General features: G+C 40.0%; 1 protein-coding gene across 1 annotated transcript in view; it reads left to right on the top strand.

Moving 5' to 3' along the window:
• Positions 1–25,843, top strand: part of LOC132850555 (uncharacterized protein KIAA2012) — an 82,603-nt gene that overhangs the window by 18,580 nt on the left and 38,180 nt on the right. The gene's annotated exons all lie outside the window — the stretch shown is intronic.

Raw genomic sequence — 25,843 nt, 5'->3', positions numbered from 1 at the left:
CATTGGTGGGCTGATTATATTTAGTTTACTCTCAATTTCGGTTATAAAGGAGAACATTTTCTAAGGAAACTCCTCACACAGAGATATTTCACAATCTGGTCTCCCAAAGTCTATGCTCTCTTCCTTTCTCAGCCAACTTGCTGTTATGTCCGAATAATATAATAATGGAGAGAAATGAATTAACACACCTTGAACAATAAAATCTCATGTCCTCGATGTGGCATAAATTGTAGAGAGTAGTGGAAGTGAGTAAGAAATAATCTGACAGAATACTGAGGGTTGGGTTAAAGTTTTGATTACTTTTAACAAGACTGAACCTCTGTCTAAATCTAGTCTCTGTGTTTATGTTTCATTTCATTTCAGACAATATGTCATAAGGGATTTTCAATACTTTTAAAAGCAAGTTTAAAGACATGGCAGAAAGGGACTAAACCACTCCAACACTGAATATCATACTGGCTACTGAGTTCTGTGGTATGTTTTTTTATAACATATCACTCTTCAGAACTGAGGAATGTTTATTCCTTCATCATCTTCAGTAAATGTTTTATCCGGGTCAGATTTGCTGTGAATACAGATGCTATCACAGGAACTCTGGTTGCAAAGTGGGAATACATGCTGGATTGGATGCCAGTTATTCACAACCAGGTGAAAATTTTCACCTGGGAATTAATATACTGTCATATTTTTGGGGATAAAACAAGAGAATCTGAAATAAACTCACATCAAAATGAGAAGAGCCTTTGAAACTCTTCATAGTAACCTGATCTCAGGACCCTAAAGCTCTGAGGCAGCATCACTAAACATTCCTGCTGAGGAATGTTTAATGTGGAGCAAATGTAGCTGGTGACTGAACAGCAGCTGGTAAGAAGCAATAGTGGTTAGGACACATTTAGAGTGAAGATGGGGTGTGTGAGGCTAATCAGAGGGTGGAGAGAGCTGGGGAAACAAGGATCGGGGGGCAGAATGCAGTAGAGGAAAAGAAGGGTCTTTGAGATGTAGAGGGGGTTAATTTGAGCCACAATAGGGTGAACTGACAGGGCTCAGGACCTGTTCCAAAGAGCGGGGCTGGGCCAGCAGAGGCCAGCGGGGTCGTGTTCAGCCTGGCGTGCCATTGAGCCTGATTTTAGGGGGGTGATGGGGGAGGCCCCGCTGTGAGACCCTGGGGGGCATTTTAATCCCCTCTTACTTGGACAAGAGATTAAGAGATTCCTGCTTTATTTCTCCAAATTTCCTGCTGCTTCTTGTTTTGCTGCGACAGCCGACAGTTTGGGGTTTCATTTTTTTCCATCATAAAACACACGATACGGAACACAAGCATGTCGCAGCTTTGATACGGGGTACTTAGCTGAAAATCTATGGCATTGTATGGGGAATAGTTTTGAGGATTTTGCACAAAAGCTAGACTAAAGTCAAAAGCTCAGGAAGTAAGGTGTTGATTTGATGAGCTACCTAAATGGATACAAAATGGCTAAATAGTGAGGAGTGACAGTAAATTCATATAGGAGTGTGAGAAAGAGGAAAAGAAGGAGTGGGAAAGTTACAGAAAGACAGAAAAATCAAGATGGAGCTACAAGAGACAGTGGTGTGAAATAACAAAATGAAAACAAATTCTGACAGGAAATTGGCTGCAATGACTAAACTTTGTTCAGTTGCAAGAGAAAAAAAATCACTCAGCAACAATTAAGCATTCTTGTCATGGCTGCCATGTCCCATGGAGTTCAGTGCACATTTCCCGAATGTCTCAGTGCTGTTTCAAGCCCTTCTTTCAAAAAGCAGCCTGTTAGATAGTATCTTGCTGACAGCTAAAACTCCAGCGGGCAGCCTCGGATTCAGCCAGGCAGGAGCCAGAGAGGGGTCAAGAGCTCCGAGCCAGGGGTCTTGTTTCTCTGTTGATCCAGCAGGGTACCTTGAGGAGGACTCTAGAGCAATGCAAACACTCTTGTGTTTCTTCTCTTGTAGACACCAATGGTTTAAAAAAATGCCTGCCAGCACTGCTGCAGCTCACCACTATTCCCTGCTGATCTGTTAGATAGGTGAGCATGCTGATCTGCTAAACGCAAACACTGCAGGCTACGCTGAGAGCCAAGAGGACACACGAGTAAGAACAGCAAGCAAAGTGGTGCTGTCCTCAACAAATAGTGCATAATCAGATCGGTGCCATCAGATAAACTGAGATCAGACACCTTGCTTCTGCATGCCAAGGTGGCCAATTCTTTACAAACTGTGGGAATAAATGAACCTTTTACTCTTTCAGAAGAACCGCGTCCCAGTCCGATTCCGAATTCTAAAAGTTTCTCTGGAGGCCCCTGATCACTGGCCAGATAGCTCAAAATGAATGCTCTGTTAGCGTTTGAAGATGCCTTGTAAGAGTTTGTAAGGGGGTTCCCCTGGTCTGTGTGGCTCACACGATGTGGTGGGCTGCTCTGCATTCCTGCAATAACACTCATTCCACCCTCACCATGTACTGCAATAAGGCCCTGAGAGCCCCCTCCCAAACCCCAAACCTGCATACAGGCAGGACTGAAATAGCCCTTAAACAACAGAACCTTCTTTTGCCAGTCTGTGTAGAGGAAACTGCCTTGGGCTGCTAAACAACAGATCCATCACTAGAGAGACAGCTCCAGAGTATAACGTAAACATGTACAATAGGCCCACATCACTCAGAGGTTTATTTGTTTTGTCAAAAAGCATGAATGAGAATGAGGGGGGGGAAACAAGTATTTGGAGGCTTTTAATAAGAATGTGTAACACAGAGATTCTGTGAATTTATTTGTGCCATGAACTGGGTCAGGATATTAGCTCAAGCTGTTCCTGGAGCCACCCATGCCTCCAGTTTCACCTCCGGATTATTGCCATAGATACTGTACCTGCCTGACAAGGAACATGCAAATTTATCACTAATCCACCTGTCCTCATACTTGCAAATTTGTAACAATTACAGAACTCAATTTGTATAAAAAAAAAAGATCAAGATCAACATGAGGGTTGTGAACTTTCTTACTTAATTTGCATAAGACTAAAGAAAATCCACCCTCAACTGCTGGAATTTGCACCAAGTTCTAATTCAGTTCAGGTTGCCATGCTCTCATTATTTCTTTTACTATCCCTACAACTGTAAAGCCTATAAAAATTCAAAGGGGAGACAAAGAAATAGCAGGGACGAATTCAACCAAGCTGAGAACTAGTAGAGAAAACCTGAGGAGGAGGGAAAAAAATGAAGACATGGACCTTACAGTGACCCCCAGCTGGGCCGAAAGGGCTGCCCAGGATTTAGTGCTGTTTATGCAGCTGTTTGAGGCACCCAAGAGATCACGGCACTGGAAAAGACACACACACCCAAATTCCACACCTTTTGAAGTGACATGTGGGATATAAAGTTATGTCGTGATAAAGCTACACCAGGAAGGTGTATTTTTTTTCCCTTTTTTCAAAGACTTGAGAAAGAAACGTTTTTCATATGAAGCAACTTCCATGAAACATTATAATTATATAAGGAACAACATTTAACCACACCATGCTTCTTATTATTCTAAAATAGGTTGCTCTCACTGGACAATGATACAGAATAGACTCATCTCTGTAAACGAGAGTTCTTGACTTTAATCCAGCTTGTACTGTCTAGCAGATGGATACACACACTTGTTTCTGAGAGAGAATACATAAAGTCACAGTCTCTGAGGTGTTTCACTGAGTCTAGAGCAGGGCCACAGAACAGACCCTGCAAAAACAAACACCATTTGTCTGCGTGTAATAAATCTGAAGGAAACGTGTCCCACATACGGAGCAACCCCCTCCCACTCAATCCTCCCAAAAAACAACAAAGCAGATACATGATCAATACTCAAGGCATGTGTCAAGTACATTTGCAAAATTCATTCTCTTTGTTATATTATTTATAGATTCACCAACCTATAAGAAAAAATATGCTATTAATGACTCTATTATGTCAGGGTTTTTTTTTTTTTTAAAGCAGATTTCTACAGTCTGGAGATAGATCTATCTGCAGGTTGATCTGCAGACATTCTTCAGAGTGTGTGTTTGCACTATGTTGGTAAAAGGTCAGTTAGAATGCACTCAGTTATTTTCTATGGCCCAGCACCATGTGGTCTGATGCTAATGTCTCCACAAACTGTAGTAACCTCTTACAATGTGTGCCAAGAACACGAGTCCAGCAGGACCCTAAATTCTCTCTCACACACTTGCACGCAGCAGGGCTTGTTAAAGCAGTCTGGATGACAAATATAGATTTAATTTGATACACAATTATTTCTGAGGACTTACTCATAAAGAACAAAGCTGACACTCTGACTTTGTGTGACATATTTTAGGGTAAATATGGTCAAATCTCCCAGAGTCAACAGGAGGAGTGGGATTTAGAGCAGGAACGAAAAAGAGACAAGGCAGCCCCATGATCTGAGCCCTATTTTCGGTATCAAGCAGTCATGTGGCCAGGGTAAAGAGGGCCTCCATACATACACTTAGCCTTTTGTGGGGTATAGGAATGCTGTATGTAAGAGAGAGTGCAAAGGAGGGAAAGAGGGAGGGATGGAGGGAGAGAAGGAGGGACAGTGTAGGGGTAGTAAAAGAAAGTGTGGGAGGAAAATTAAAAGGAAGAAATAGGGGAAAAAAAGGGGACAAAAAGAGAATTTAAAGCACATGGCTCAGTCTGACACTGGGTTCATTCTTGTTAAATGGAACTGGGGTGTAAATCACACACCATTAGTTCTGGGAGGTTCAAAGATGGTAGCAGGAAGAGAGGACAGGGACAAACACAGGGAGAGGTGAAGAGATGAAAACATAAGAGGTGCAGCGATAATTTGAGGAATGATGCAGGATTTTAGTCAGCTCCAAACTCCAGTTGAGGTGCCTTCAAACCACTAACACTCTCTCTGTCCATCAGTCCCTTGGCCATAGCTTTCACTGTCTCGTTCACTCTTTGCTTCTGTTCCCTCTTTCAAAGAACTTCACTCCCCCCTCCTCAGCTTTTGGGATTTACACACAAACAAGCACACACACGCACACATGCATGCACACACACACACACACACACAAACACACACACACACACAGCCTAATTCATTCAACTTCAAAGCAGCACCACATCGACCTCTCTCTCTCTCCCCCTCTCACCACAAATCACTTCTCTTTCTCTTGCAAACCTTTTTTATTCTCTTTCTCCTTTGCTCTAGCCAGTCCCACATCCCAGCAGCTGAAGAAAAAGAAGAAGCCGTGCTGGAGTCATAAAAAAAAAATAGAACGGTGTGCTAAAAGAAAACTCTTGCTTCCTTAAGTACACAACTTCTATCCACAAGACATATCTAGAGTTATCTTCCTATTTTCTGCATCTCTCCAAATCAACTGCAGTTCAACTAATTCCCTTCTCTACATTCACAGAGAGAGAGTCTTGTTTTCTTGTTGGTTGGTATTTTTCCTGAGATCTGTAACGATACCTACACCTATCACCTACTAACTCTAACTTGAAATCTTGTACCTTTGAAATACAAATCTACACAATATCAAAATTAATGTATTCCTGTTATCACAGGAACATTTAGTCCCCACATAGAGCTAAATACTTGTCCACACTCTTCTCAGCTGGCTAAAGTAAGACAGTCACAGAATCAATCTGCTTTTCATGCAATCCAGAAGGAACATGTCTCTTATTTTGCTCAGTGGTTCCTGTATTCTTTACTCAGCCTCCGCCGCATGATAGCACCACAGAGGCTAACACACTCGGCCAGAGAGGTGACTAGATAAACTGAAAGCTCTGCAGCTCTGAGATGAGAGACAAGCATCCGAATCTGTGGGAGATTTCCACCACTCAGACAGGAGGGGATGGCCTGGGGAATGACATCATTAAACAGTAACAGCCCTGTCAATAAGAACGACTGGGGGCTGTGCAACAGACTTCCAGCTTCCAAGACATCAAGCAACTACTGTTTACTGAATTGGTACATCATACGTATTGTGTCTGATTAGAAAATGTCACTTTAATGAATGCAGTAGCAGAAATCTGAAATTTTCCATGGAGCTATTTTCCATCTACTAAAGAAAATTAAAAGTTATATAAAATATAATTTTAGATCTTTTTTACTTAGACACCAGCACAGTATGACCATTTTATTATAACGATAAAGTAATAAATACAGTAATAATTAATAAAGCACATTTTAATTTCATGACCAACAACTGTAGTTATAGTTTTACATAATTCCGGTCTTGCACACAGAAGTAACGGGTTACAGTCTGTGACATCCTTCATGTCACACTAATAAACATTACTAGTATCTAGCTAGCCAATTTTCGTAGCTGATTTTATTATGAATAACAGGTTTACCTAAAATTGAGGTATGGTAAAGACATCAGAAATTACATCCAGTACTCTTTCAATTTGTGTTCAATTAAATGCCCTATAAAACACATTTGTCTCACCCAGTTTGCTCTGCATTAGCTGCTATTTAGCATCACACATGGTTTGTTTCTGTAGGCATGCTTATGTGGCTTCCTGCAGGTTGTTCTCCTTGAAAACAAACTCTTGAATGTTGAGGAGATGGTTGGAGTTCACATGTGTCTGTAGTTTGTGCCTCTGCACAATCTTGATTCTGGCTCAAATATATACTTCTGCAGTGTGTGTGTGTGTGTGTGTGTGTGTGTGTGTGTGTGTGTGTGTGTGTGTGTGTGTGTGTGAGGGAGAGATAGATAGATAGATAGATAGAGAGAGAGAGAGAGAGAGAGAGAGAGAGAGAGAGAGAGAGAGAGAGAGAGCTGAAAGCTTGTTCATTCATGCAGTTTTATTTTACTGGTCCTAGTCTATGTCCTAGGATGACAAAAATCCTAATGGAAAAATTGGCAGTGAGAAATCCTATGAAGTTATAAACAAGTTCTATGTAAACATGTGGGCTCTTTTTATGCTAGTTTGATAAGCCATTGTTCTGTCTATTCAGAATCAGCAGGAGGTATGGCGTATCTCAAACACTAAAAGCTGATGTGGAAATCATTTAAACTTTTCAGCAAACTTCTTCCTGTTCCAAAAAGAAGTAAATAAACACACAATCAAATGTGCCATTTTATAAACTCTTTATGTAGCTTATGCAAGATATATACTAAGAAATGAATGCTAATTCTGCATTCAAGGTAAAGTTGCAACATGTAATTCCCACAAGCAGTAATTACCTACAAGCAGTAAATGTTACAGACAATGCCTTCACAAACTGCAGTTTCAACTTGTCATCTTAGCCTAGTCTTCTCAACTACATTTTCCTTTGCTGCTTTATGAGTGAATAGGGTTGCCACCTTCAATACAGAAAAATAAGGGACGCCTGCCGCAGCGGGGGCCACACCCCTCGGGGCCACGATGACCACAGTCCAGATGGCGTGCCAGTGGTGGTATATCATAACTTAAAACATGTATTCATAAAAATATAAAGATTGATACCAATGGACATTATAATAAGATATCTGCTATTGAAATCAGTGTGAACAGATGCACTCAGTCTCGCACTATCACAACTTAAGAGGTCATATTGAATACACAGCTATGACAATCATAAATATACGCCAACAAAGTGTGACTGAGAACACAAAAAATAAGCTTTTGGAGGAACTTGTGAGATGTGAACCATATTTTATTGGTAACAATTATTACAACTTATTATTAAATTAACAGATCCATAACTTAGTAATTATAACTTGCAAACTTGCAAAAGATCTTCGCGTTGCGGAGGGGGAAGTTCTGGAGATGCCATCGTTTCATATGGATTTTCTGTCACTCTAGCCACGTTCACACTGCAAGTCTTAATGCTCAATTCGGATATTTTGCTCAGATCTGATTTTTTTTGTTTGGCTGTTCACATTACCTTTTAAAATGTGGCCTATATCAGATACCAGTGTGAACTGTTTGCTGTTTCGAACTGACCCGCATGCGCAAACGAACAATAAAAATGATGTCACACGCAGCACGCCGTTGCGCTAAAAAGTTGGCAAGGTTATGGAGGAAGTATTGTACGTAGTATTGACGTAAAAGTCGCATCAAATCAGCCTCGGCTGTTCACACTGCGGCCACATTGGAAAAGATCAGATTTGGGTCTGATTCAGGACCACATATGGAAGTGGCCCAGATCTGATTTGAAAAAATCAGATCTGGGCCAGATTTGAGTGTTCACACTACTCCTGAAGAAGTCTGACCTGGTCACTTGACCCCAAATTTGGGCCACTTTTACCTGCAGTGTGAACGTGGCCTCTGACTCTGTCAAAAGAACCGGCGAGGCGGCGTCCCGCCCTCCTCTGACTCTGATTGGCTGTGATTCACGGCACGTAACCCGAAAACAAACCAATCAAACCAACGATGTCAACGAGTATTACCCAATCAGGGGCAGAATAGGACGCGTCTCCACACAATGCGGGTGGGGTGATTTGCATGGGATGCTGTATAATGTGGACCTATGTAAAATACGGGACAAATCGCGTCATTTTGCCTGTAAATACGGGACGGGTGGCAACCCTATGAGTGAACTCATATCATTATTGCCACACACAATGTAAACAATGTAATATGCCCCTTCTGTACTTTTAAATAAACTTTGGCTTTAAATCAGTTCATATAATAAGACAATAATTGGTTAAATCTATAGATTTGGCCATACTAATCACTGTTTTGAGAAAAGAATCCTCAATGTAGGAGTCATAACTAATGTTAGCCAACAAGCCTATTGCTAACCCTAATTGCTATTGTATGCTGCTGTTGCTTTACTGCAATTTTAGCCCACAATGTTGCATAAATGTCTGATGTTCACTATAGTATAACAGCACCCAAAGCCAGTCAGCCCTGAAACTGTAGCTTTTTATGAGCTTATTGTGTTCATCAGCAAAAACAAACGAGAAAAATCACCACAAACACAGCATAATGCTAAATGCTAGCTCACCTAGTATAGCTAGCAAGTTTCGTCCAATTGTCTCATAAGCTAGATATATACATTCAACGTTTCGGATTTACAATCATAATTCCCAAAGAGTCCAAAATGGTGTTGAAAAGGTACAATAGATCAGAGTGGAGCAGGTATTGTCTCTATGAGCATTCTATTTGTTTTTTTTTTACTTTCCAGCCGAAACTCTCAATTACCAAAACTGACTACGCTGAAGTCATATTTCCTGTATTTTCAAAAACATGATGTATTTGAACTCAAAATGGCCAGATTACTAATATTTAGTATAAATCTTTAGTCATTCAAGGGTTCATGTGCTATAAGCAGTGTCTCAATCCAAAGATTTTGTGAAAGCTATGACTCTTAGAAAAGTCTAAAAGTGTCCCTCACAATGCAAAGACTGAAAGTGTGTCTAAGTTTGTCTTTCATCACCTGCACATCTGAAAACTTTCCTAAATCGTGGCTCAGCCAATAAAAATGCAGTTTCATGCATGACTGCATTCAGAGCCTGTTATTTAATCCTGGAGTGCATGTGTGTGTCCAGACCAGCTTCAGCAGAACATAAAGCACAGCAGTGTCTGAAGGGGACCATATTCTCTTGTCTTAGACAGGTGGTCACCACAGAAGGGTGGTCTGCAGATAAGGTCTGCGTACAGCCAGGGAGCTATCTAATGACACAGGGGAAGTATTGAGGGTGTGTGAGTGTGTGTGTGTGTGTGTGTGTGTGTGTGTGTGTGTGTGTGTAATAACAGTTGAATTTTAATGTTAATTAAATTATTACATTATATGACCCATCAGCTATCTATCTATCTATCTATCTATCTATCTATCTATCTATCTATCTATCTATCTATCTATCTATCTATCTATCTATCTATCACACAAACATTTGAGTATCTACCTAATAATGCTATACAATGTTTTGAACTAAATCTGTGAAAACTCATGATTTCTAGGGAAAAAAGAATGAGAGAGAGAGAAAGAGAGATTTTTTTCCAAAGAAACATGGCACAATTGAGTTAAGGTCCCTGCTCCATGACCTCTGACCTTGCAATCGGCCAGGGTCAAGACACTGAGCATGGCCTGATGACAGACTCTGTATGGCCTGTTCCTCTGTTCCGAGAGAGAGGGAGAGAGAGAGAGAGAGAGAGAGAGAGAGAGAGAGAGAGAGAGAGAGAGAGAGAGAGAGAACAGGGTGGGGTGGAGTGGTGAAGGTGGGAGGATTGTCTGCCAGTTACCAATTTAGTAGCAGTCTCTGAGTTTTAATAGAAAGGGGTGTTGACTGATTAATATGCATGAATTTGGGAACAGTTGTGGTTTTGTACTGGACTGTGCTTTTCTCATGAAAGGTGGGACGGCCAGGGGAATGAATGCATTAGTGCTCTGAAGGCCAAGGAAGGAAAAGAAAGACAGAGCAGTGAAAGAGAGGTGCTGGACAAAGGAGGAGGGGGCTCTTCTGCTTTTCCATCAAACAAATTAAGAAGGGAGGCAAAAAAAAGGGAGGCTGGTCCCTAAGTGGGGGTAATATCAGTTTTCTTCAGCCTTTCAGCCTTTCTCAAACCAACAAGAGTTCTGAACATGATCCAGACTCACTCCTCTCTAGTGACAACAGGAATCAGAGCCAAGCATAGAATAGTATAGCCTATAAGTCCATTTTTGGCCACAACACTAAATGTAGACAAATATTCTGTGATGGATATCATATTGTAAACAATGATATATTATGGAAAAAAATTCAGCCAAAGTTCTAATTATAGTAAAAGGCAGGGATTGCACCTTATTTATAGTGAAGTATGGTCAAAAGTTGAGACAAAAGTTTTTTATCATGCTCACTTTGTTATTTCTCATCCCCAGCAAAGATCCGTCCGTCATCAGGACACCCCACAGGGGAAAATGCTCAACATCCTGTGTTCAAACTCTCCTTCTTTAAGGTTTTGCATTATTCCTGTTTCATTTCTTACCCCTCCCTAATGTTTCTTTCCACTGCTGCCTTTATCTTCACCTCTCCATCTCCCCCTTCTCTGTCTCTGGACATGCAGAAGGAGGACTATTGTTCCCTCTCTCCCAGCATAGCCTGGGGCCCTGCAGCCTGGCTTGTCATGGTAATGGCTCTGAATGATGTGGTAATGGGATGTAAATACCGCTATACTCTTTAACATACCACCAACAGCACACACATTCAAATCTTAACTCCCTGTCTTGCTCTTTCCTTCATTTTTTCTCTTTTTCTCCCTCTTACTTTCTCTACAGTCAAAGCTAAACAAGGAATTGAGAGAATTTTTCCTCAGTACATACAGGTCAGAGGACAAGGTAACGATTTCTGGGAAGCACAAGGGCTACTCTCTAGCTTTTTGGTTGAGCTGTTGGAAGTTGGAGGTAATGGAGGGTGAAGGTTTTAGTCAGCCCTCACCACAGACAGCAGCTATTTCAGACACCATTACAAAGCTCGTAAAGCCATTACACACCACTGTCTCCACCATCATTAAGAGATTAGAGACTAAGCCATATGCCTGCCAGCCTTTAATCATAATATTGCATATATTCAAGGATAAGGATAAGACAAAAGATACAAAGAGCACATTTGCAAAATTATGACACAGTTAAATGAGTAGGCTAAAAAGTACAAGAGTCTGATTCTTTTAAGAATATGATTGATCTCATGTATGAGGATTTATTAATAAATTTTCATCTCCATTGTCCAATCCTACGATGTCAAAATGAGATCAATTGAAAAGTTAATGAACTCATTAAAGCAAAAAAAATAAGCACACAGGCTCTTGACTACACCTGGAGCAAAATGTAGACAGATCTGCCACAGATGAATTTTCTTTAAAAAAAAAAAAAAAAATTCACTTTTCTTTTTTTAAGACCTATAATATACAACTCTGATTTATAAAATATCTATCTATCTATCTATCTATCTATCTATCTATCTATCTATCTATCTATCTATCTATCTATCTATCTATCTATCTATCTCAGATGAGATCAACCACCACATTATGAAAAACATTGAATATCTTGTTACAATGGCATCTGTCAAGGGTTGGGATATAAAGGAGGTGGCATGTGAACAGTCAGTTCTCAAAGTTGATGTGTTGGAAGCAGAGAACTGGGCCAGATTGTGATGGCTAGAGTCAGAGCATCTCCAAATGATCACTGAGTCAGAGCATTTCCAACAGCTTACGTGGTTGAATCCCAGAGAAGAGCTACTGTAGCACAAAATTCTCCTATCACGACAGGTCATATATCTACCCTGAGCAATCAGACATCTTTTATCCCGTTAATTTGCGTCCATCAAAGCACATGCACAGCTTCAACCTGCAGTTAATGAAGTTCCTGGTGGCATGGTGGTCTGCACGCACAGCATGGCAAGGTCAAGCTTGTTTGTGCCACTGATGCCATCCTATCAGCTTTTCCTGTGCAAAACAGTAGAGAATGAGAGCTAGTATGGCATGAGGGTTAGATGACATGATGAAGGAAGGAGATATAAGATGGAGTGATATGAGAGAGCAATAGAGATATGGATGGACAGCACATGAAAGGAAGGAGGAAGGAGGGTCACCCTCCTGCCGGGCTCATCCCAGCTGATAGCTTTATCTGTCCTTCCTTCCTTTGTTTTACCCGCTCTTCCTCCCTTAATTCCCTTTATCTTTCTCTCCCTCTGATCACCATGTCCCTCCTCTCTCCTCCAAGGCAGGCTCTCCTTCCTTTTTTCCTGAAGAAGATGCAAACTCAAAGAGACTTCATTCATCATTGATGATAAACACACACACAGACACAGTGCGCATGAAAAAGGTTTTAAAAAAAGACTTCTCGTTTGATTGAGGTACCGATTCCATCTTAGAAACAAACACAAATTCTTTATTCCTCCATTTGCAGTTTTCACACAGTTGCATCATGCTTCGAAAGTTAAGCAGTGTAACCCACACACTGAAGTCTCAATCTTAAAACTAATAAAGTTTCCAAGACTGTGTGACTACTGTTATATGTTTTATCGGCATATAATATAACACAATGGTAAATTAATTTTATGCCAAATACTATAAAAAATCCTTTGTTTGTGCAGCACTGCAAATCAATTTCAGAGCTGATTTTAGTTTGCTTTTGAATTTGATCCAATTCTTGGCTTGTAGTAGACATTTCAGACACGTTTATGAATTACAGGATCATCTGCAGATCCTCATGACTGACTAATCCAGATAAATTCACCTGAGCTCTCACCTGAGAGAAAGTGAAACAACATAAAAGACTGAGAAAATGGGTAAAGAGCAAGATTTGTCACCAGCTCAAATGTTATAAAAACTAAATTCAGTAAATGACATTTTATTTAGTGACAAAACACAAAAGAAAAAACTATCTAAAGTCAGTGGCATCCTGCAGCTTGTCATGTGACGCACTCTTGCTAAGCGACTCATTGATTCCCTAAAGGACCTTCATGCTCTCTCTCTCTCTCTCTCTCTCTCTCTCTCTCTCTCTCTCTCTCTCTCTCTCTCTCTCTCTCTCTCTCTCTCTCTCTCTCTCTATCTATCTATCTATCTCTCCCTTGAGTATCATCTCCCATACAGCTGAGCCATGTATCCTTGAGTTTTGGATGATAATATATTCCAGCGACAAAGCCAGCTGAACAATGCTGCTTATAGAAACGGTTCTCTCTCTGCCTTCCTGAGGGGTGCCTGTTTTTAGGCCCTGTGTTTTGAGTTTCTCTCCCTTCTTTAAATGACAAAGTAAATCCTCATGGTAGCCCCCTATGAGATTCTCTCGCCCGCCCCTACCCATAACCCCCAAGCTCCAAGACAGGCCAACAAAAGGGCCCATTTGCACGGTGTGAGGGCATAATGCAGTTATTAGTGCGAGGAGCTGCAGAGGGTCAAAGGGGGAGAGCCACCCTCCTGCCCCGGCACAATGCAGGCCAGTGGGCTGAGCCAGGGGGCTCAGGGTGCCGGCCATTCGGCTTTTCTTCCCAAACCTTTTTTCATCAAAGAGTCACTTGATTCACAGCTTTATAATAAAACGACTCTGTTTTTTTAGAAATAAATTACTTGAGAATAAACCTGGCAAACATCTTAGGTTTTCCAGCAAATTAAAGTACTTTGTTTAAAAAAAAAAACTTAGCAGCTCTGCATTGACATTTGCTGCATTAAACCTTCAATCACTGTAATTATCACAATAAACTCCCATCTAAGAGTCATGACAGCCAGTGAATCATGGTTTGAAGGGATCTCCTTATTAATAACAGTCCAGAGAAAAAAGGTTTGCTTTTGAAACAGTTGCTAGGTTCTATCCCATTTAGTGAAACCAAGAGTCTCGTTTACTTTCACCACATCAGAGCAACTAAAACCTGAGTTTAACTCATCAGTCTTGGGCCCATTTCTTCCACTGAAACCTAACTGACAGCATCTCTGGCCTAGTTGAAGCTTCAATCAGCTGCCTTCTACCATGCCCCGTTATTAACCCTCTCCTTATCCTTCACACACTCACAATTAATTCACATAGAGGTCTGACATTGCTTTGATCTTGAATCTCTCCGTTCCATTTTTAGTTTGTAAAGTTAACGCAGGCTGTCCCAGAGAGAGATAAACACTAAATCCTGCTCATCCAGCACCTCATCAGTCAGACATCAGCTTAGAAGATGGGAGAGAAACCTCAGGCATACAAAACCAGCTTTTGTCTGCATGTACAGATGTGCACAAGCATATGTAACCAAACACATGCATACACGGAAGCTCTCCAACATCCAAATTAACAAATATTGTCTTTAAAAGTTAGACAGAATAGAAGTTTTACTAACAAACAAACAAACAAATAAATAAATAAATAAATAAATAACTTTGTGCAGGACTACTAAGTTCTGAAATAACTCAGTGTATATATTATGTATTTTATGGAAGACACTGAGCTTAAATTGAGATTGAAACTTCTTCATTTTTACCTGTAAACTGTAATATGCTGGAACAATCCAAACTCTAGATTAATCTGAACTAAGCCTTTAATATTCTAATTATAAGTTCTCACGTGCATATGGATTCTCTGGTTTCTTCCCACCTCTAAAAAACATGCTGGTAGTTTTCAGTGTTCATGGGATAGCCTCTGAATCAAAGACAAAGTGACTGCAGATGAAAGATGACTGTATAGCAAACAAATAGTTAAATATACACAGAACCCTAAAAAAAAATCAAATTTCTTAAATCTGTAATACTACGTTTCATGGATTTCAGAATTTTTACCCTTTCTTTGATTGAGAAATCCAATAAATAGGTTTAGTTGGCTTTGGTTGGTTTTTATTCTTAACATAGACAAATCCACAACCAGGAACAGTGAAACAGACTTTCTTAGAGATCGGGTCAGTAATGTGTAAAAATAACTTTAAATAAAGAAGTAGGTCAAATGTTAGCAGCATAGGAGTATGAGCCAGGGGTGTCAGATGAGAGTTACATCCACGGCATGATATTCCCAAGACACAAACAGCTATCGTGAAATACATAACATATGCATTTCGTGGTGGGGAATTTCCAGTAAGCAAACTGCTGTAAGAGCAAGCTAAGAAACCTTGAAAAGATATGTGAAGCAATCAATAAACCTACTAAAAACGTCTGGACAAGAATTGTGTAAATTTGAACTTTTCCAAAAAATGTCCCACTCCCACCAATCAGCAGAGATTTGTAATCCCTGAAATATGCAGCTCTGATAAAAGCAAACCCTCCTGATGAAGATCGTGCATGGCTGGGAGACAGAACGTCTGCAGAGCGGAAGAGATACAGTACAAAGTGGAAAAGACCAGTGGATGATAGTCCTGGTCTTTGTCCTCTAACTGCCACAGAGCAGATTTACAATACCTCACCTTCTATCAATCCCGAAATCTGCGGAATGTGCTTTGGCCAACTCGATAGGAGGACTCATATCAGGAGCGGGGTTCGGCTCTCTGTCAGTTTATTGATATAACAGGCGCTCTCTCTCTCTTTCTCCCTTTCTCTCTGCCCCTTTCATCTGAAGTGTGCTCTTTCAGCACGGAAGCTGTCAGAAGTGTTCTGCCAGGCTGGAGACTTCTACAGTCACCACAGCCGTACAAAACAGAGGAAAGCAATGAAAATGTGCAGGGATGGAAAAAAGTGGGCTTTTATGGCTATCCATCATGACAATTAAACAAATAACACCTTATGTAATACACACAAAAACCAAGCAGAGCAGGTTTCACTCTATTATTAATTATTATTAGAATAATCTGACAGTCAAACAGCAATTATTAATATGCTGCTGTATCCATTTGGATCACCATAGCCATCTTATTCCTCTGTTTAATTAAAAAAAAAACTCCAACTCTAACTGGAATTGAAGACAAGGATGCAACAAAGTGCTGAAACGTTATAGAGGGGGAGAAATTAAAGGTTATAAGGAACTGAGAGAAATGGTGGCAAATAAAAAGACATTCAACATTCAAAAAGAAGAACAAACAAATCTTGACAGTCGTCATGGAAACTGTAGGTCCATGGTGCTAGGCTGCATGTCTCTGAGTGTGAGCAGACCAAAGGAACCACACACACACACACACACACACACAGAATAATACACACACACAAACAAAAAAACAACAACAACACCAATACACACATGGATGGTCAGAGTGGAATCAGTGTTTACTGTCTGTTCCCAACCGGGAATAATAAGAGGTTGAAGTTTACCTTAATTGCAGGCTGTAATAAAGTGCAACTTAAACAGTGCTACATATACTGTATACTGGTGACATTAAAATAATATGTTGTAAACTATTACAGTGCCAAATGACTAAAGAAATGGAAAAAAAGACAAATAAGATTGGAAAGATACAAACAGAAAAATGACATAAAAATAATCTTAAACTAAAAGTTTAAAAAGTCTTTACAGTCTCAGTATCTTACATTAGCTTCAGTGAACAATCAAAAGCAACCATTGAACAAAATGTACACAGCTACTTGGGACATTAACTTGATACATTAACTTACTTTTACCTGTTACCTGTTTTACCTGTACAATATACAATAGAGGAAAACACTATCACCCCAACTTTCCTGTTGACACAATGCATACATAGCAGTGAGAAAAGAAATGGAGAATGAAATGAAATGGAGAGAGCTATAAAAGAGAGCAGATAAGAGTCAAATTGGAAAAGATCTAGTCTGAATATTAATAAATATAACATGATGATGAAGACAGTTCTATCTTTTACAAAGGCAGGAAATCTTGTTCAAGGTCAGAATTCAAAGAATTCCGATACAAGGTCAGCTCATAACACTCGATCCCTTCATCATTCTTGCTGACGAGACATGGGACTACATCCTGAGCTACGCTGCCACAAACGCTAGATCAGAGTCACCCGTTACTAATAGAAAACACACATGAGAACCTGGAGCTTTGTGGCAGAAGCACTACCACACTGTGCCAACATAGTGTACAATGGGACCCAAAAATCTTTTAAATCCTAGAGCTCAGTTTTATCTGTTGCTGGCAGTTACGTAATTTAACCATGTGTAACATTTCCTATCTGTCAGAAATGAGCTAGGTTTAGGTTTAGGATTAGCTCCTATATCCTCAGTGTTGTGAAATCAAAATAAAATGTTGATATTAGTGATTTGCACAATCACTGCAAGCAGATTATTTTCTGTTTTCTCAAGATTTAAGGTGAGAGAGTTCATCTTTAAGATATAATCTTGTGAAGCTAAGAATTTAATCTGCCTAATTTATGAACAAGACCTAGATTTTAATGTTTTACACATGGTTGTCAGTAGGAATGTAATAGGAAAGAAATTATATGTACATTTTACTTTTTTAAACACAGTTAAAATGCTAAATTGTAGCACTTTTCAATTTTAGATGTATTTTATTGCCTTTATATTTTATTGCAGATTTCAATGCCTTATTATGGGCACACATATAGGTGTAGCATGTTAAGTTTACTTTGGATTATGACTTGTTTTTCACCTTTCTCTTCCTATATTTTAGTTATAAACTATTACTGGAACCTGTTGGAGAATCAGCCCTGAGGACACGTTGAGAAAAGCTCTTGCTCATACACTCACTCAATCACTCACACTCACACACTCACACATCACACACAGCATGAATGTGTCTCTCCCAGCCCGGTATAGCCAGAGGGGCTTTAGCAGCAGCCCGGCTCCTCTGAGACTGATTAACACAGGCATGTCTCCAAGCAGGAGAGCATATCTTACACTCCTCCTCAAAGTGAGCAATCACACACACACACACACACTCACTTGCACTGCACTCACGTTATGCTCAAACACAAATGTCCTAACTGTTACATGTCAGGAATTGACACAGGGGTTCACAGACAAAAAACACACACATAAAAGACAAAACATTTACCTATCCAGATTAAGCAGTATTAAACAGTGGCCATGTGGTGAGGCCTGAATGCAGGAGTGAGTGATTGTGCCCCCTGTTCTCTACCTCACCCCACAAGCCTGCTCTGCTTTCATCCTGACTCACTCTTCCTTTGCTGCTGCCTTTTGTCTGGATGTACTAATATCCCAAGTGCAATACTCCAAACTCTGCAAGCCTACTGTGAGAGAGAGATCAATACTGCACCAAGCTCTACCCTGTTACTCTGGGTTATATAAATGCCCTCAACCACCCCCCCAAAAAAAACTCTGCAAACATATACACAGGGATCTATAGTGTGCACAGCTCTAAGCACTATTCCTAGCTCTTAAAAGACTAGAGCCTGACATGGTAAAACAGTGGAGTGAGGGAGTGGGCAGAGTGAACGTTTGTGCACATTGATTTCCTGTCAGGATAAAAGCCTAACCTGCCTAGCAGCAGTTGACTATTCTTCCTCAGGTGCTGAGAGGTAGCCATCCCACAGCCACAAAAAAAGGAGCCGCTATGCCAGCCAGATCAATACTAGCACCATGTAACACTGGAGAATATGGTCAGAGACGCTGGACATCTATTTTTATGGAACCTGATCTTCACCTCACAGTCAATTATATCTCCTCACATGACTGAGAGTTCAGTAGGATCCGGGAGTTCAGAAAGATTAAACAAAAAATGATGACTGAGATACCGCAGGAGCTCCAATCTCAACTGGATGAAAGAAATATTGTCTTGACTGGTTGTGTAGAGCTGCTTCCCTGAGTATTCAAGCTCAACCTGGATAGTAGAGGATGAAATGATAACATTCACCTCATATTACCATAGCACAGGAACTGCATTGTTCAATCCTAAAACCACAAGGGAAGAACACTGTACACATTTTCTACAAATGTCATGCTTCATTTTTTGTCAGGACCCAGTCAATCTTTTAAACTACTAGTCAAGTCAAGAAGCTTTTATTGTCATTTCAAGCATATACAGCTGGTGCAGTACACAGTGAAATAAAACAATGTTCCTCCAGGACCATGCAACATAAACCACAGAGCTACATAAAAAGAACAACACAGAACTAAGTACACTACACTGTATTACATAAAGAGAATGTGTGCAGAAGACAGACAGTACAGAACACAGACAGTACAATATAATATGATACGATAGAAAATACATTAATGTTCACATGTACACAGCTCTGTAGTGAGTACGGGTACCATTATGTATTCAGAGGTCTGTGGTGATTAAAAATAAGATAAATATCGTGGTGAATTTAACTACTTGTATTTATGGCTTTAAGGCCATGTATTACTATCCAAAATTATATACATCATCTTTAGTTTCAGTCTAAGACATCCTCTGTGTCAGGGACTATTATTACACTTTTTACACTTTTTTGGCCACAAGTTTCAGAATCCTGCAGGATGAAATTGGATGCTTCCTTTGATACACGGTTCCTTTTATCAGTTTTCAAGGTGAAAACAAACACAATGGCATAGTTTTTTTAGGTCATGATATATTGACTAGATAAGAGTTTACAGAAACCCATACATAAAATGTTTGTTTAAAGCACTTAGTCATGAGTAAATGAGATAATTGGCATGTTTGCCTGTGGGCTACGTGAATGTCTGTGGTTGGTCATCTGCCATCTGTCTATGAATGAGGTGGCATTTATTCAGGTAATGTACCAGACTATCTGGTGATTGCAGAGATCTGTCTTGAGAAACAATATCAATGATACAATTACAAGCATATATCTACTTAGTGGGAATTTGTTTAGCTTCAACAATGTAACTTAATTTCTTATGTTTTTTCCACATATTTTAATTTTGCAATGAAGATAACCTGTGCTGCTTGAGTTATTGCCAACTGGATGATTTGATGCTGTCACCAAACCTCAGGTATCACCAGTTTGTAATGCTGGAACTAATTTCATTTGCTCATTGGTGTTGAAAAAGCTGAGAATGATTTGAAATTAAGCACCAGTGCATGATCCAGTACTGCTACAAGGAACCAGCAAAGGCTAATGCACATGGGTGTGCTTGTCCACACACACAGACAATAAACAGAAGGTTTTCTCCTCCTAATGTAGCATGTGTGTGTATGTCTTCCTGCCGTCTGTAGGGTCACTGTGTTTATTAATCTTACATCAGAATGTCACTTTCAAACAGTGCAGAGCTCCCTGAGGGTCCTGTTTTTTTTCTCTCCAGTGATAAACACAAGATGGCCGGCCCCACCCCTGTTAGTTTACACAAGCCTGTAAAACATCTCCTGCCTCTTGCCCTCTGCACCGACACCCCAGCACCAGGCCGCACAGCCAGAACAGCCTTTCTGCTTATTTACCAGTGGAGCATACATGCAGCGTATTACTGCATAAATCATTCTTTCATTGCTTGTCCCCTCCTCCCCCTTCTCTGGGCGCCATGTTTTTTTTTTTCCATTTTGGTGTAGGTAATGTACCGCTGATCTGTACTGTAGCAGCTCTGTAAAGCGCTGACGGATTGGAGCCAGCTGGCCAGGAGTACGGCACTCTGCCCAACATTCCGACCCAGCTCGAGTGCACTTCATCGCTGCCACCTTCACAGCTCCCGTCAGGAGAAAGCAGGCCTGGACGAAACAGCCACCTTATTCATTCATCCCCTCTTTCGTTTGTTTAGTCAGCAGAAATATTGAGGACATTAGAGCAAGCTGTAACCTCTAATCATAAAGCAAGATGAAGAAAAACTATCAAGGAAATGAAAGATTTTGAGTAATACTCAAACTGTTTCATTTCTGACACCTCATAATCAGTTTAGTTTCCTGCATTACAGAAAAGTGTTCAATTAAATCAATTAAATCCAGACTAGTTAATGCAGCGTGTGTGTGTGTGTGTGTGTGTGTGTGTGTGTGTGTGTGTGCATGTCTATGTGTATGTGTGTGTGGGTGAAGGAGAAGCGTTGTGGATGTGCAGCGTTCCTTTAAATCTGCCCTTTGATGAGCCCATATTTCTGTAAACTATTTCACCTAAAAAGCATGCTAGCAGATGGCTGTGTTTAAGTTAACCGTATAGTCTGTTTACACTCTGAGGGCTTCTTCCAGTGTGGAAAGGGCCTCGGTTGAATTAGAGCATTATCAACTTGATGCATGGTCTCTGACAGCTGGCCACTTGAGTTTGACAAATGATGCAGGAACATCTTACATTCAGTATAAGCTCTCAGATGAACTGAAAGCACAACTGGAACTCTGTGTGCAGTCAAAAATGCATCAGAAGAGAAAACTAAGAATGAAAATCACAAAACTGAAGTATAGCAAAAACTAAACAGGACAATGTATGTAGCCTGTAGAAGAGGGTGTAGCAGAAATGTTTACAATGATGCTGTTTCATCCACAACAAAGTTCCTGTCCCCTTTCGCAGCCCCACATACAAATACTGCGGGCTTGAAGAGGAAACACTTCACTGGTTTAGAGACTTTTACTACTTTAATTAATAACAGAACTGGCTCTTTACTCTGGTCTCTCTCTCTCTCTCTTTCTCTCGGTCACACACACAGACAGACACACACACGCACACACACACTCACATACACACACAGACAGACACACACAAACACTCACACACTCACACACAGACACACACACATACACACACTCACATACACACACAGAAAGACACACACAAACTAGGATATTTTATATCAAAATAAATACAATTATTAAACTGTTTGGATAGATTTTCAGTAAATGATAAACTGCAACTAAAACATGAGCATTATCTTCTGTCAGGAAGATTTTAAAATGCATCCAACTCATGATTTCACATTTCTGTATATTTCTGTAAACAGAAAAGTGATGCAAATCCTTTAGATTTTCCTGTATTGTTTTCATTAACGATGCATTTGAATGATCTGCTTTTGGATGATTATTAATTAACTAAATATTATTGAGATGCTCCTTTCTGGTCAAACACTCAGTTGTAGATCACATACACAATCTTGTCCTACCAAGTTCACGTTTCCTTTGTCTTAAAGCAGAGAATACAAAACTCTGATAAGAAGGGCCTCTTGAAGGATCATTTTTCATGATCACATGTTAACCTGTAGCCTGATTCTCAGAAATTTCACCCGAAAGCTGTCCCTGAGAACTGCCACAGAGTCCTGAGGAACCTGCATTTCCTGTCGCTGTCTCTCTCTCTCTCTCTCTCTCTCTCTCTCTCTCTCTTATATATATATATATCACTCATTCCTCCTAGCAGCTTTCAACCATTCATAGAAATAAAAATGGGAATTGGAGTTCAGAGTATTCACAGAGTTATATAAACAGATATACACAAACATATATATATACACACACACATATACATATATATTATAGATGAGGGTATACAAAAGGCTACAGTACAAAGGTTATATGGACATGTATAGATAGTAAAATGCAGTGAGATGTAGCTAAATCAAGGGTTATATATATGGACATACTAATGCACATACAGATATATAAACAGTAGACAGAATCATGGTGCTTTCTTATCATGCACTTGCACCGATTTCTACAGGTCTAGACAACAGACCAAAACATGTAAAAAGAGAACACATCTAACACACACACACACACACACACACACACACACTCACAGATAAACGCCCTATCTTTATCAATCCGTCACAAGCATCTTCGCACCTCAGCACTGCTAGAGTGTAGATAAGAGCCAGCATTTCTTGCCAACTCAAAGATGTTGAAAGCTTGGTCAATATTCTGGCACCACCCATCCTGCTGGATGTCAGGTAAGAGAGGAATAACAGACATGTCTTCGCTTCAGGGGAAATGTAGCTAAAGCACCTCAGAGCAGCTAAGCTAAAGTTACACACAGCAGTAGCTCCAAATTGACCACAGTGATATACACTCGGCTCAAGAAGATGTGACATGAAGCTCTCACGGACCGCACTTAAACATTCTTGCTTGGCCTTGCTTGTGGATTCTGTGTTGAGTTATGCACCACAGACTCCTGAAAACCCGCACAGTTGCCAGATTATGGCAAACCGAAGGCCTGACCGAAGCAAAACAGGCTCTCACCCAAAAATTTACAGACCTACTACTTGAAGAAAGAGGATAAAAGAAGCAGAGGAACACAGAGAAACACTGAAACCTACAAAGAGTCGGCTGCAGCAATTTAATTGGATAAAAGTGTAATTCGACAAGAAAGTAGCAAGAGAAGTCAGAACAAATAAAAGGCGCCCTAAAAGAAAAAATAATCATCTGCTGACTACAGCTCCAGAGCAATTACTGCTTCTTATCTCCAGTCCCTGGTAAAAGCCGTCCTGACAGCCTCTACATCAAACAAGTGCGGCACACAAAGAGACAGGGATCTGTATGTGAGGAATGTGTATGATAAAAACATTATGGCAAAAGTGAATGCTGAATGGTATAATGAGATTTCCTCATGTCCAAAATGAGGAAATCACCCGAGGAGAGACATGGCTATGACATGGGTTTTGCTGGAGACTTTGATGGATCAGACATCAACGAATTTGCAAAAGGGCCTCTAAAAGTAGAATACATGCAAAAGCTGCAAAGTAAACTCTGCACATCCTCTCTAATCTTAAACATTCAGCCAAAGGGAGGGATTATTCCATAAAATACCCTGAAGCTATCTGGGCTATTTAATGCTTAAACATTCTTAGTTGATTCTCTGGCTGGATCATCACAGAAATACAGAATCAGAAATAAGTAAATTTATATTTAATCTCATGCTCATTTTTATTTCGCTGGATAGTAGTAGGGAATACCCCAGGGGTCCTGTGAAGCTTGTCCAAGTTGAACTCTGGGGAAATCAGAAAGGGCTCGCCACACAACAAGTGACCTTTTATAAATAAGACATCATTGACTATCAGTGAAAACACAGGCGTTTAATTAGCACAATGGCCCTAAAACAACTGAGAGGAATGACTTCATCATATCTCCTGACTTTATGAGCCTTGAGCCTAACGTTAAGCCTTCTTTACACATTCTCCTTCAGGCTACTACAGATGTGTACTGATGAATGAAATTTAAAACTAGTACTATCATAAATATATAATAACATGTTGCCCTATAAACTCATCTGCTTCAGCTATGTTGGCCAAGATATGAGGTGTCTGTTTCTTTTCAAGTCATTTTAGTCTATTAATCCATCACTTTATTAATGAAAGCAGTGTCGCACACACATAACTGCCGCTATGGATTTTTGGCACCTGGACAGATATTGACAGTTCACATGCCAATTTTCAACTCTGCACAATTTCTGCAGGTGATTAACAGCCAAGTGTAATTATGCCAGAATCCCATCACAACAAGAGAATGATTTATATGTACTGTAAATTAACTAATAAACTAGAGGTGCTATGTCACTCCATGGCCAGAGCTGTTTTAATCTATCAAACATTTGTGCTCTTGGTTTTATTCTACCACATTTCTTTTTCATTTTGCTCCTTCTTTGTTTCTCTCTCTCTCCTTTCAGTAAAGGATTGGTGAAGATATGAGGTGAAGCCAAGTGTGAAAGCTAATAAGGTCCAGAGGGAGAGTACATAACATTAATGAGCTCAAATACAACTCGCCTTCACTACCCCAACTGCCCTAATCAACTGCGGCACTGTGAATCTGATAACACTCAGCCGACACACATTTGCTTCATTAGTAAATTTACTGACTTTGTATGTGTTGGTTTAAACAGGACTATAACCATACGCATCGGTCTATGCAACTAAAACCCTGTCTGTTTGTGATGTAGCAAGTTATTTTGCACAGAACTTTATAAACATGCACAGAAATCACAGATGAATGGCTATGAGAAAAGAAAAGTAGACAGTTTTTACCTAGCGTAAAACATTCTGATGCTAAATGAGAAGATAAATAAGGATAATTAGAACATTTATGCATATTTTCAGTGAAAACAATAAGTTTAGTATATAAAATGTTGTGCAATGTGTCTGAAATGTAATGACAAGGAGTAGGAAAATCATCAGACACAGGGTGGAAATAATATGGCGAGAGAATGGGAATAAGAATGGCAGCCAGCTCGGTTGTGAGGCAAGGCAGCCGTTTTGGCTTCTCTGTGATTGATGTTGAAGTCCATGGAGCAGCTTATCTCCCTTAGCCCTCACATTTACATACTGAGGAACCTCACACTCTGCTCTCTAGCTCAGATCTATTTTTAAAACTTGCTCCAGCGGAGAGCAGGGAATTTTTTATTCATGATCAAGAATAACTTATTAAAAAACAAGCCAATAACTTGGGCTATTTGGTATCGGTGTGATTATTAATTGATCCATTGACAATCAGGTTGAGCTGTGAACATTTTCTGAGTTATGGCAGAACGGATGTTATGTTTGAGATCAGTAACATTTGTGATGTTTCCTTTAAATATTGCACTCGATCAAAAAAGGGAACTTTAAATGAAGCATGTTTTTGTTAAAAGTAACATTTCCGCACTGAGTTTTCCAGTGAAGTGGCTGAGTGTTTCGGTCATGCTACCATTTTGAATTGAAACTAATTCAAATGAAAAGAAGCCACCATTCACTAGTTAACAACTCTGGGTGTGTCTT

The sequence above is a fragment of the Tachysurus vachellii genome, chromosome 8, assembly GCF_030014155.1.
Source record: "Tachysurus vachellii isolate PV-2020 chromosome 8, HZAU_Pvac_v1, whole genome shotgun sequence".
Taxonomy (NCBI): domain Eukaryota; kingdom Metazoa; phylum Chordata; class Actinopteri; order Siluriformes; family Bagridae; genus Tachysurus; species Tachysurus vachellii.
This window is presented reverse-complemented; position numbering and strand designations above follow the sequence as displayed.